Genomic DNA, 14,978 nt, shown 5'->3' with positions numbered 1-14,978 from the left:
AGATATAAATGACTGCTTCTGTAAAAATGGTTAAATTAAGATATTAGGAAGGATACAAATGAATGAAAAAAGAAAATTTATTTTGGGCTTATAAATATGTCTTATTTACTAATGCAGGTAGATTCCACAGTTTGTAAACTGAAGCAGTATATATAAAATAAGCTGGTATTAGTTTGTTGACTAAGGTATAAACAAATTTCATGTATAATCTGATATTTTTCCTAATTTATCTGGAACCCATTTTTCCAGCACATATAAATGTAAGTATTTCTGGGTTCTTGTAATCTGATGGAACTCTAGAAGTCAAACATGATAAGATATCTGATTCTTATGATTCTGTTCAATTCAATCATATTCATACAGTCATGTCATGGATATATCAGTGTAGCAAAACATAAAGTAACAACTAGATTCTTTTTAAAAAAATTGATGAAGGTTAATGGTTTCTACATAATGCACCTACAGTGTTTTTCATGAAGACTCTAAAAGAGCAGGATGATTTTAAAAAGACTTAAAGGAGGGCTTTCCTGGTGGCACAGTGGTTGAGAGTCCGCCTGCCAATGCGGGGGACACGGGTTCGGGCCCTGGTCTGGGAGGATCCTACATGCTGCGGAGCAGCTGGACCCATGCGCCACAACTGCTGAGCCTGCGCTCTGGAGCCCGCGAGCCACAACTACTGAGCACGCACACCTAGAGCCCGCGCTCTGCAATGAGAGAAGCCACTGCAGTTAGAAGCCTGTGCACTGCAGCGGGGAGGTGCCCCCGCTCGCCACCACTAGAGAAAGCCCGTGTGCAGCAACTAGGACCCAATGCAGCCAAAAATAAATAAATTTAAAAAAAAAAAGACTTAAAGGAGAAAGACATTTTCAAAAAATTTCAGATAAAATTAAATGCCATTTCCTAGTGGATTTTAGTTTATTATCAATTTTAGCAATTCTGATGATCTAAGAAGATTTTTTAAAAATTTTAATTGTAGCATTTTAAAAGTCAGTAGTATTTAAATGTTGATGCTTCTTTATTCCTCTGACAAAGCCCTATTACCACTTCCAGGATCAAATGTTTTGTTTTAAAGTATAGTAAGATATTGTTATCTCTTATCTCATATAAGCACTAAGCAAGATAATTTGAATGATAAATATTTATATTGAATGGCAAAATTAAACACTAAATGAATAAAAATACTACTTCTCAAATGAAACTACTTTTATCATAATATACTCCTCTGTTGGAAGATCAAGGGTTTTTTTTCCATGAATCAAATTTTATTATAAGACCTGATGCTTTTTATTCTGTTTTATTCCATAGGTCTTGACAACCATGAAACTTCTCATTCTTACCTGCCTTGTGACTGCTGCTCTTGCCAGCCCTGTGAGTACAGTAGAAAATTTAGAAGGTTCTAGATTCTTGCTTGAAATCACCTGGTATCTCATCAAACACATGACATGAGGATAATAATCTTAAGGAATTGGATGGTCTCTAATTAGCTATTGAAGTCTTGATCGTAAAATTATGGTAATCCTTCACATTTTGATCATTATTATGTAGTTCATTCAAAGCCTTAACTCCAAATAGAATCTCTGACTTGAAATAAAAACACCTCACATAAAAAAATTAAAAATAAAAAGTAAAAAGAAGAAGAAATAAAGGATTGAACAACATACTAAAGAGCATCAAAGAATGTTATCAGGCTCTTATTTTCTAAAATTTTGATTGGATAAATGCAGGATCACTAATACCTAGCTTCTTAATCAATATTCTGTCTGTGCTGCACCCTAAGCACCAATAGAAATATCTGACAGCAAATTACCAAAAAAAACAGATCCAAGTTCTTCAGAAATGTGTCATTGGAGTAGTCTATATCTTGTCATTTTACAAATGAAATGGGTATAGGTTCCCCAGCAAACAGATTCTATAATCCTATTCCAAAGAAAACATCATTTTTAATGCTACAATTTAACAAACATAAATCTTGTTCTCACAGTTAAAATGCAGATTGAGTTAAATTTTTATATAATTTGATTGCTGATAAAAATAAAATCCAGACAAACAATATTTAATTAGTAGAAGCATACATTTTTCTTCAAATATTTATCATGAGTTAAAGTCACCTTTAAAACTACCATATAATATAAATAGTTCAGAAAATGTAATAATATATTTATCATTCTGGATTAATTCAAACTAATTCAGGTTTGTGTTTTTTTTCATCTTGTTACATGGTTTTCTCAATTCTCCACCATGCTCTAAAGAGAGAAGATAATTTACTTTTCTTTGATTTTTGTCAGTAAAATCATTGTTTTATTCCTCCTAGGGAAACTTGGGGTCAGAAAAATTTAGATATTAAAATACAGACTTTTCTTAAATAACAATGTTATATGTATAGTATTATATGTGTATTGTGATATTATTATTATTGTACTTTGATTGCTTTTTGTTTTACAATTCTTGCATTGTTTTTCATAGAAACATCTTCTCAGGCACCGAGAAGTCTCTCAAGTGAGTGCTCTATTCTATGTTCCAAGAACTCACTCTAATTGTGGAACTCAAGTGATGATGGATTGGTAATACATAGACTCTAGTCCCGTTCCTCCCTTTTCTAGAAAACAGCCAGCTTCACATTCACTGAGCTGTAATATCTTCAAGTATTGAACTGAACATAAATCTGCTCTCACAAACCTTTTTAGAGGGGAGGGTACATGGACTTACATATTTAGAATTCATAATATTACTCAAGAGCAGTAGTTAATTAAACAGAATATGTTACCGTGGTTTATTTTAATGTATTATTGCTTCTTTCTGTGTCTTCTACTTGCACTCAAACATATGATTTGCAATTTGGTCTCATTTTACACACTGAATATTAAATTAGATACCTCTACCACACCTTTCTACAAGAGCCATTAATCCTCCACTCTATCCACTGATTGAATTAATGCCTTTTAATTTATTTTTTATTCTTTGCAGAATGAACAAGATAGCAGTGAGGTAAGGTTCTTTCTTTCCCCCAACTAATCTCTCTTTCAGTTAGTTATGATGAATGTTGAATGTCTTCGTCATTTCAATTTTTATTTACCTACAATTTTATCCAGGTACCAAGGTACTTGGATTACTCTCTCAATTCTCTGTTTTGATTACGTTCCCATTCAATTCCTCCTTTGACATTTAATAAGGATGAACTTACTAAACCTTTAGGCCTGGTAAAGAATGAACCAAATATGGTGTCTCCTTTAGATTTTAAAATTAGATCATAAAACTGAAACTAATTATCTCTTATTTTACCTAAGAGATATTTTGGTTTACCTAAGCAAATGAGGAACTTGTGTTCAAATGGAAAAACATGCTCCTTTTTGGTGTGTGTTTTTCATTTTTATAATTCACAATTTAATTTCTACAGGGAGTCCTCAAAGAAAGAAACTTTCTCAGGTTTGCTGTGGCGGTAAGCATTATCCACTTATTCTTCTGAAATGACGAACATATTTTTCTCGAAAAATAAACTTAATTTTTGTTTATAAATATATTTTTCACTTGACTTGATCAAACCTTTTCTTCTGTCACTCATCCACGCACCCACAAAGAATATTGAAATTAGATATGCAAATATTAAAAAGCTGCTTTATATAATAATTTGTACCTGTACTTTTGACTCTTTGCAAAACACTTATGTTTCCTTTTGCATAACCTATATAGAGTTTTACAATTTCCATGCTCATTATGAGGGAATGTTCCGTATCTCTAAACGATACCCTGTGTGTGTTTTGTATATTATTTTCTGTAGTTTTGTGACTGAATTGTCAAATAAAACACAAATAGAAATTTTGCTTCAAGTCCACTATTTAAAAGATTTGATAGGCAACCCAACTTTTTCTGAATGGTGTGTAGCATAACGTTTCTTTTTTTTTTTGTAGCCTTTATCAGAAGAGCCTAGAGAGGTAAGAAATTCTCCACAGAATATGCTATAAGTTAGCAAAAGGAAGCAAGTTTTGCTCTGTCCAGTGAGTATTGTGGTGGTGTGCCAATTCTTTATTGATCTTTTATGGAAAAAAACACTAGATTATTGAACCAGACAGAAGAGATCAAGAGAACTCAGAGCTCTGACTTAAACAAGGTTAAAGATAGTAACAGTAAAATTTAGTGGAACAAAATTTTAAAATATTTTTAAGTGCACATTTACATGCTGCAGCTTAAATAAAAAAAGCTTAGCAATGAGACACAAGGCAAGGAATGCTATAGCAAGAAATATTAATGCATTCACAAAAAAGCATATTTATTTTTTAATTTGCAGCAGCACAATGAAGGTACATTTTCTCATAGGTATCCATTCATTTATGTCCCTCTTTACTAAAGTTTCTCACTTTTTTTCCATCCGTAAGGAAAACATCAATGAACTCGGCAGGGTAAGGAACATCAATGATATTTAAATTATTTTAAAAGTTCTTTCAAAATTGCATTTTTAACCTACACTTTATTGGTTTCAACAGAGAGAACTTCTGAGAGAAAAGCAGAGTGACGAACTCAAGGTAACAAAAATGTTTTAGGACAGTGTGTCAAAAAAGGTATTCTGCTGTAGGAAAAATGTTTTAACTTAGAAAAAAGTTTTCCTGTGGCATTTATACTTTCCTTGAACTTTCAAAATGACTAGTGAATTCTACTGAGATTCTATATTGATTTCATTGATTTAACTTTGTAGCTAGGAGGAGACAAGGCATTAGTATGAATGAATGAATGGATGAATGAGTGAATGAATGAATGAGTGCAATTACGGACTGACCAACTGTTTGTCCTTATCACCAAAACTGAATGAATGAATGGATTCATGAATGAATACTAAGAGTATTATATAAAGCAATGTATCTGCTCCAAGAATGTTTTACATAGTCACAATTGATTATTCACTTTCTTTAAACATGATTTTTTGATCTGGGTTGTCTATCAAGTTTTTAATAGATTTGGTATTAAGAGACCACACAGGTACTCAAAATTTATGAGATAAAATATATATCCTTTTAATTATCCTTCATACCTGAATGATCATCTTTTCTTGGCAGGATACCAGGAATGAATCAACTGAAGTAAGATTCTTTATTTTAAAACTATTAAATATAATATAAGGAAAAGAAGGAAGTAAAAACATTTCCTTTAAATACCCTAACCAAAATGAATGAATAATTCTCTTAGGTCAAAACTAAAACAGATATATCTAATTCAAAGAAAAAAAAGGATAGAACATATATGTTGGCCAGAATTAGTTGGATAACTAAACCAATACTAATATTTTGAGCTTAAATTCTATGGTTCATGTCACTGCTTTCTATTGCTATGGTCATGAAAACTGAACACAACATACTAGATGGAGAAAATCCATTTTGCTTAAATATTTATACATCATTGAACCAATGCTTTGTGCACTTTTCTTTATCACATGATCTTTAATCCAATGCTCTATTTTGTCATCCAAAAGTCAAGTTAAAGAAAAAAAGATTAGGCTAGTTAAAGGAAAATGTAGGAGCATTTACATAGATTTACCACTACATATAAGAATCTACAATAGTTTTTATTAAACGCTGAAATGCAGATTAAAGGGGTAAATTCTTTGGTTAGTCTGGTAGGTACACTTTTTTGTTTTCCTTATCACTTCACTATTGCCACACATTTCTATTTCCTTTGGCATCTATTTTATTTGGTAATTATCAGTTTACATTTGAATGTTTGTCATGAAAAATAAAGTTAATTCTCTTTTCTTTTCTAAGGATCATGGCATGGAAGACCCTGAGGTAAGACCTTTATTTTAATAAACTCTGCGCTTATATATCATAGATAGTATACGCTCTATGCTTTAAGAAAGCTATCTTCTCAAATCGAGCAAGATTGAACTTCTCAAACAGGGCTTTTATACCCAAGAATGTACAATGTTGAGCTAGATAAAGTTAAAAGAATAGGAAATTTGTCATTTAAATGATAATCAGGAAGAACATTGCTTATTTATGTAAAAAAAAGAGTAAAAAGCAAAATGTGCATGAGTGTTCAAAATGAAACATGAGACTCAAAAAAATAAAACCCTGCTTCTGCCATCCCAGGGTATGAGCTCACTCTCTTATGTTGAGGGCGGTCCTCGGCAGAAAGAATCTATTTCAGCAATTACCTAGGATCAATGGGCTATGCTACCTAATCTAAAAATATGGGAAAAACTCTCCCCAAAGACAAATAGTTTGTTGCATACTAAAATTAATATTTTAGTATGTATTTGGGAACAAAAATTATATCCATATGTAAAGATAAACATCCATGACTTAGGAAAAAAACTAAATATTTCAAAGGGTAGATGGCTTAAAAGCTAGTGTAATTTTATTCCATACTGAAATTAGTTGTTCTATTTTAATATTTCCAATTTATTCGCATCAAAACTGCCCCAAGAGTATAAGAGAATAGAAACTCAACCCAGGGTTTCAAGCAAGCCCAGATCAAGCTCTTCCTTCCAGGTTTCATTTTTATCACAGAAATATATGCATTTGCATTCTACTCAAGCATGTATCTGTGTTTGTTTTAATAAGAAATTGTTTTTAAGTTATCAGGTAAGTTATTATACTCCCCTCTCCAACATATTTTAAATAGAATTGACAATCCAGGAATGTACATTATATTGGCCTTAAAGCTTCTCATACCAATTGTTGTAATTCTAAACAAGGAGTTAGTAACCCAGCATGAAAGTGTGGAACTCTTTCCTTCCAATTCTAAAAGTCACAGAGTCATGCTTTTCTTTCTTTTAGCAAAGGGGGTCTGGCAGCAGTTCATCAAGTGAGGTAAATCATTTTGATGTTAATTCAGCATCCCAATTAGAAAATGTTTATGAAAGCTTGTTGTACCATGAACGTTACCTGTCCCCTAAGGTCTCATTGTACAAGACACTATGTATACAGCTCTATTCTAATTTTAACATACAAGGCTATCAACCCAACAAATGTAAGAAAGCAAATATTTGTCAGAGACAAAATTACAGAATTCTTTCTGGGCAAACAATACTATCTGTGTATCTTTGTTGCCCAAACTTTTTTTTTTCTAATATGCTTTGACATTCCCAGATTTTGGTAGACCTAAATCTTGTTAAAAATTACAATAATGGCTATGCTTCTCAATCAATGATATAAACATGATATATCCTTTGTAGAAATCAATCAATTCTAGGTTAATCAGACACTGGAGTCCTTTGCTCTTTGTTAACCTGGAGGAGAAAAAGAGGAGGAATACAGGGTGATGAGGTCCTTCCTTTAACTTTGTGAGAAGACGTTCATCCAGGTTACAAAAGACACCCAACCCCATTATGTGGAGTTTCTGTGAGTTCGATAAAAGTGAATATTTCACATACACCTCCAACATTCTGAATAACTTCCCTGGTGAAAGCGGTGAGAAGAGAAAAGAGAACCTTGAAGACAACATGTACCTTGAATTATTTATCTTGTCTAAGTTACCCAGGAATTTGTGGCTAAAATCAGTTTACCACAGTTAAGCAATGGAGTGTCTGGTTAATTGGTATTTTTACCTTGAATGTAAATTAATGTCATAAAACTAACAATGCATGTTTTTATTTTTAAAGGAAGTTGTTCCCAATGGCAATGAGGTGAGATATATTTATTAAATTTAAAATATATTAATATTTTCTGGGATATGTTAAAATTTCCTTAAACTTTTTTTTTTTTTTTTAGCAGAAGCACACTCAAGGGGAAGGTGTGCCCTCTGAACGCTTTCTGGTAAAATTTTATTAAAAGTTTATCAAAGGCAAATGTACCCAAGAATGAGTAAGAATCTTATATTGATAAATTATTTCTCCTTTTTAATATCTGCTAAACTTTAATACACAATGAGCAGTCTAACAGACTCTAGATGTTTACTGATCCCTTCTGAAAATAAAAGTAACAACTTTTTTACCCCAGGTATTTAATTCATGCTTTCATTTGAATATTTGTGTGTTATAGTCTACTTTCGGATCTGAATAGCAGAGTATTGGAATGGCACTCTATAGATTTGGCCAGAATTGAGTTTGACTTTAAGCTCTACCTTTTACCAGCATGTGATGTTAGACAGTTTACTTGTCTGCTATAAGTCTATAATCTAAATTCTAAAATGACAACACAATACTAAATATTTAATCATGTAAAGCAATTAATACAAGCAAGACATAGCACAAAGTAAGCACTCAGTAAATGTGGCTCGTATCAGAAACATCATTTTTTTCCCACTTCATCCAATATTCTGATTTACTTCGCAAAAACCAGAAAGCAAAAGCCACTTCCAATTTTTTTTAGCAGTTCCGACATGACACACTGTAAGTGAAATTGCCTAAATACTCATTTATATCTGACTGCATTACAATTTATTTTAAGTTAAAAATAAGTTAAGAAAATAGTTTTTCTAATGGTTTAAAGAAAGAATAATTGGATTAGTCCAATTCTCTGTGGTAGAAATAACACTAAAGTAGGATTACTAGTTCCTCATTCTTTACAATTGGGAAAGGGCACCTTAGGATTCTACATTTATTACTTGAAAATGATAGAAATGGACTGAATGGTATCCACAAAATCGACAATATTTTTTCTTTTTGAATAGGAACAGCTTCTCAGACTGAACAAATACAACCTACACACGCTGGTAATATTTTATTATAATAATACAAAATAATATTCTGCAGAATTAAAATAATTAAATTTTAAATTGGGTCCACTTCTAAATATATAATTTATTTTCAAGAAATTATTTATTCGAGCCTTGACATTAATAATAATTGACAAATGATCCATACGATTGCCTATGTATTTACTGTCACAGCTATTTCTTTCTATTTATGCCAAAACTAATGTTGTATATCATATCCATTGTTAACCAAGGAGAAATTTACTTTGACTAAATTCTACATCAAATCCTCTTAGAGCCTCCCAGATGATGCATTATATTCAGGAATTTATTCTGTTTATTTTCCCAAATTCAGTTCTGGATGGCGATTCCATAGATATGCCTCCTTGTGAAAGCACGGATATGCCAAATAAACTTTCCATTTAAGGAAACAGTGTAGTCTCTGGAGAAGGAATCTGGAATCCTAAACATTCAAATGGCTTTTGTCAAAATTCTCTAAGGAAAAGCTGGCGAGGTGATTGATCTAATTGTCTCTGGACCTGTTCCCTTATGTGTGAAATGGAAATACAGTTATTCTCACTTCCTGGTGTTATTTTGAATATTGAATGAGCAATCTACTACTCAGCTATCCCTGAGTCTAGCTTGTAGCAAGTGCAATAAAATGTTCATTTCCCCTTCTCCTGCTCCCACTCCCCAGTCTCTACAAAATTTGCTGTGCTCATGAGACTTCTGACAACATTACGAAGGTCTTTCATCAGGACGTGCATTTGAACTATGACGTCATAAACTATCTGCTGATAGTATGGATAGATCAAAAACATATCAATTAGCACAACCATCTCTCACTATTTAGTTTCGATCTTTTTGAGTATCACAGTCTTTCACTTGGGAGGCCAAAACTTTTTCTTTTAGTTATATAGCAAATAAACTTGACTTCTTAGGACTTTAGGGAAAAGGGCTTGGCTTAATTTAGCAAAATTACATTTTCACATTTTTTTCTGTTACAAATGTAAGGAGAAGGAAGTCAGTAACGAATTTAATTTGGACCTCAATTGTTACTCTTGTTTCAGTTTCCAAGTTGCTTGTGTTTATAGTCCAAATAAATTTAAATAGATCAATACCCCACTGGAATGCACCATTACTGATCTAAGAAATTACCTGACTAATATATTTTAGTACCTTAGCTATGATATGACTAGGCTGTAACCTCCACAAGTGTTAGAACTACATGGGTCCTGCTCATAGTGTTCATTGCATTTCATAGTTGGTCCCCAGTATTTAGCATAGACCCTAAGTGATTGAAGGTACCTAGTAGATGTCTGCTATTCGTACATGAATAAAATCAATATACTAAAACAAAATGTTCCCTCTTTCTTAGGAAGCTATTCATGATCATGTAAGATTATTTATTAAATCTAAAATATTTTAGTATTTTCTTCACATGTTGTGTTTTTATAATATGTGCTCCTCTTTCTTTTTTTATAACAGGAATATATTCCAAGAGCGAAAATTTTCTACCACCCATATCTGGTAATATTTTATTTAAAATTTACCAAAGATAAAATTTAAACAAATGATTAATAGTCATGAACAGAAAATATGTAGTCCTAGGGAATTGGTGAGTTATTATTTTCCCCCCGGGTATGAGCCTTATAGATTCTTTATTCTTCCAAACTATAGTAAGTCTAGACTTTAGTTGAATAATTTTTCTAAAGTTAGAAAATAAAAAGTGTATTGTTATTTTTCATAGTTTTGACATAGAATACAGCTTATCCTAAATTTCATTGTATATTGTAAAATGAATGTGATGTACCAGAAGATGTCTCAGTAATTTGGAACATACTTCCTTCTACATAGGAACAATTTCACGGAACAAATGAGGAAGACCATGCCCAACTGGTAATACGTTGCTTAATGAATTAAACAATGATAATATATTGTGAAGCTTTGTTTTTAAATAGCCTCACACTTCTGAAGATATTTTTTTCTTCTCAGGCAGTTATTTCTCACTCCCAACTTTCTGAAATAATTTATATTAATCAATCTGAGACAGGAGAACTACTTGTCACTCTTCTTTGGAATGGGAGCTGTCTGTTCTGTCTGTCTCACCTGATACGGGCAGCACATTTATAATTCTAAACAGTATGAAGTGTTAGTTTCCATGGTTACATTAATTTCTCTCTTACGATATTCCTTAATTTTATATCTTTATGTCCATGCTTTGATTCCTGAATTCAATTAACATTTAGGAAACTCAAACTCACTTACAATTATGCTCTTTTAAGCAAGCCGTATTGGAGATTCACTAGTTGACACCTTTTGAAGAAACCATCTGGAGAGATATTAAATGTCTCTGTCAAAAAAAACTTTCCAGTCCTCTGTTTTTTCTCTCATCTGTGGCATGAGTTTATCTATAATACATAACAGAAACCGTTTCTTCCCCTGCCCTACATTCCATTCATTCCATAGTGCTCCTGGGGCTTCCGATTTCATTTTTAAGGTGACAGCCAGTTTCTGTGAAATATGTGCTGTTATTACAATTCTGATTCCTATCAACAGCTATGCCAATTCCAATCATGGAGCCCTTCAATCACTACTTGTCATTCAGTGAATCTTAAGAGGATTGTTGAGGATGTTTTATATGTCTTAGAAAAAATTATATCTAGGTAATGCAATTGGCAAAATTATTAGGGTGAGTTCCCAGATCTCTAACATGAAAAGCATTTCAAAAAGCTTGCTTCTTACATCTTTGGTTTTATTCAGCCTTAATAGTTAACCCTGATTCTCTTTTTCTTTCCAGAGAGAGCCTATGAGAGTAGTGAATCAAGTAAGTGTGTGTGTGTGTGTGTGTGTGTGTGTGTGTGTGTTTTATAATACCGCCCTAAACTGTCTATTGACAGTCTGTTTTTTGGAAATTATTGTACTAGTTGCATCATGAACTAGTGCTATGCTAGTATTTCTTAGTTGTTGATGAGTGTTGGACTCTCCAGTGCTGGTTCTAACATTGCTATGGAAGATTGGATCTAAGTTGCCAAGGAAAATGAAAGAATGATTCTATGGCCATCCTTGAGTGAAGATAGCTTCAGGTCAACTTTTAAGTCAGAACAACCTCAGCCAACTATTCGTGTTGTTAAAATTTGACTTTTTATTAATCTATAGTACTGTGTAGTGAAAATAACTTGAGTTTTCAATCTTAGATCTGATACCTTCTAATCATATGACCTTGAGTAAATTGTGCTATTCTCTTGGAGCATTGCTTTTCCATTTGTGAAATTAGTATGGATCTATCACTTTATTTCCTCCCCAAACTCCCATATCCTGATTTTTGCAGTGTTCTTTTGTGTCTTCACTTTTACAGGTAGTAACTGTGCATTCAATTCAGTTGCTTTGGTCCATTGATGGTTCAACATATATAGGGCATGCTAAGTAAAAAAATAAAGCATGCAAAAAAACCATGGAGTTTTCTCCATACGAATGTGATTATGGATTAAAAACTTTCCTCAAGATTCAAAACATAGTAGTCATCGATCAGTTTTATGATAATAATTCCTCACTGTGCATCAGATTTTACTCTCAAATTTCTTCCAAAATTCTCTCATCACTCAACGGGCCAAAATAAGAGGGAAGAAAAGGCAATTATTCACTTCATTTCAGCTCTAAGGAGTACACCATCTTCACCTTTCCATGTAATTAAAAAAAAAAAGAGGGTGATAATTTTAATCTTAATGAAAGTATTTGGTAGTAATATTTTAGTCCATTATGGTATTTAACTGGATTTAAATCACAAAATTATTTTTACCTCTCTCTGTTAAGGAACCAGCCTACTTCTCTCTTGAGGTAAATATATTTTATTTTATTTTTTTATATAAATGATTTAATAAGGAGAAAGCATCAGATATCATTATTTATTATAATCTTTACATAGGTAACCACAGCAAAATTTGAAATGCTTTCTTTGGTTTTTCTAATCCCATTGAAAAACACATATTTTCCACCTGAATATATAGAGAATTACATTAATACATAGAAGAAAGTAAAATCTCATGATAGATTAACAGACGCACCTATTCCAAAATTTCAGAAAGGAAAATAATGTTGTGGCACCAAAACCTTATGGTTATGAAGGGGCACTGAACTAGGAATTGGAGAATTATTTTTCTTTTTATTCCTGGAATTTCTGAAAGACCTGTATTGACCCTGGGTGGGAGGCTCTCCCCTTTCTTTGAGCTCAGTCCTTCATGGAAAATTAAACTATAGAATTAAATGGCAAAAATTATCCTTTCCAGTCCAAATGCCCATAATTTTATAAATTATATAATAATTAAATTCACACTACTCCTTTCCTCTGGACTCTGGTAAATTGACCTGTGTAAGTAATGCAGGTTCTTAGAGTTCAACACTGAATATTGACCTTGAAGAAGTGATTTATTCATTGTCCCTCAGGTACCCTAAAAAAGCCCTTTCCAAAAATTCTTTTACCATGGTCCCCCACAGAGAACAGTGTGATTTCTCCTTTTTTCTCACAGTGTAAACATCTCTTGTGATGCTAATAGCCATGTCTGAAATGAATGCAATGATTCATTTTCAGAGATTCAAAACAGCAATTTCTCATACACTGTTGCTTTCTCTATGGTCTTTCTCTCTAGCCTTTCCAAAAATTCTATCAGCTTGATGCCCATCCCTATGCTGTCTGGTTTTATCCTCCAGAAGTCACACAATATATTGCTTCTCCATCATTCTTCGACATCCCTAAACCCATTGCCTCTGAGAACGGTGGAAAAACAATTATGCCACAGTGGTGGTAAGTTCATTTAAATTACTGCATGCTGATGTTCTATCAAAGGAAATAAAAGAAAATTGCTTACAGAACATACCATAAAAACATTTAGAATAAACATGACACATCATGCTTAGTGCCCCATAATAGAATTTTCTGAAATGGAAAATTGGTGATACTTTTTGGTATATGGCTAATGTTAATACATTACTCAGGAATATGTGGCACAGTGCTATCTATTCTATAAGTGAAATTCATTCTGATGAAGATAGGGAAAATACTTGTCTCCAAAATAAAAATACAATAATTCAACTTTATCCTCCTTGCACTTTTACTAATCTTTAAATGCCTTTCTTTTGATTATACACATGATATATATTAGAAAGCAGTGTGAGGAATAAAGCACAGATTTTGGCATCCTGAAGTCCTAAATTCAAATCCTAATCTTTTCTGGTTACTTGAAATAATATAATGATGCTTGTTTTTATAACTCTGAAGGTAATTAAATATAATAATCTGTTAAGCATACTGCTGGGAAAATAAGTAGTGGTCATTTTTTGATTTAGAAAAATTTTATTGCTGACTACCTTTATCACATGATTTTAACAATTTTTGTTCCTTCAGAAGAATCAAGTGAATTCTCAGGAACTCCACAATTATGGTCTTTGGTAAGTTGGAAATTACTTGTCTAACCATTGATCCTCTTTTCATATGAAAACTCAGTACAAAGATATGACTGTAATCTACAAAGTTGTTTTTTGTTTCCTGTAGTCTAGCTGCATGCAGACACGTTAGCACTTAGAAAATAATTAAATTGTTTTGGACACTTGCAAATTTTTGTTTCATAATAATAAATTTAAATAGCAATAAAAATTAGCTAATTTAATTAATATAATTTATTACATTGAAACTCTTATATAAGTATAGGAGTGTTGATGTTACTAATTTTCCATCAAGTTGTGACTTTGAGACTCTGGTGAACCCAATAATGGAATCCTATTCTTTATGATCACTGCAGTAGAAATCCTTAGCAAGTCACACAGTAAAACCAAGTGTTTTTCTGTCACAGAAAACAGACTTAAATGTCTCCAGATTTGTTTTAATTACTTTAATCCAGTATATTGGAGTTTCTATTGTGTGTATGTGTGTGTGTGCATGTGTGTGTGTGTGCATGTGTGTGTGTGTGTTTTCCCTTTCCAGTGGTGGAAACTTCCCTTACAACAGATCAAAATAAGGAAAATGATAAAAGTCTGACATATGTGGAAGCTTTTTCTTTGAATTACCTTGCCATATTTTCTGTTACTGCAAAGGAAAATGCTACCTAGTAATAAATTGTCTGTAAAACTTAAAAATCAGGAGCAATGGGTATGTACATCAGTAACAGGAAAGCACAGATAACTTTGTGAGCTTCATCTTGAGATGAAGAAAAAGCAACTATTAAAATGTATCATATCATAACAGTGCCTCTTCCCTTCAAAACATGTAACATAACTAACCACGTATTTTCTTTTCTATTTACAGATGGGACTGAAAATTCCATGCTCTAAATTTCATTCATCTATCATGTAAAACCATTCTA

The sequence above is a fragment of the Kogia breviceps genome, chromosome 6 (genome assembly GCF_026419965.1).
Source record: "Kogia breviceps isolate mKogBre1 chromosome 6, mKogBre1 haplotype 1, whole genome shotgun sequence".
In the NCBI taxonomy this organism is placed as follows: domain Eukaryota; kingdom Metazoa; phylum Chordata; class Mammalia; order Artiodactyla; family Physeteridae; genus Kogia; species Kogia breviceps.
This window is presented reverse-complemented; position numbering follows the sequence as displayed.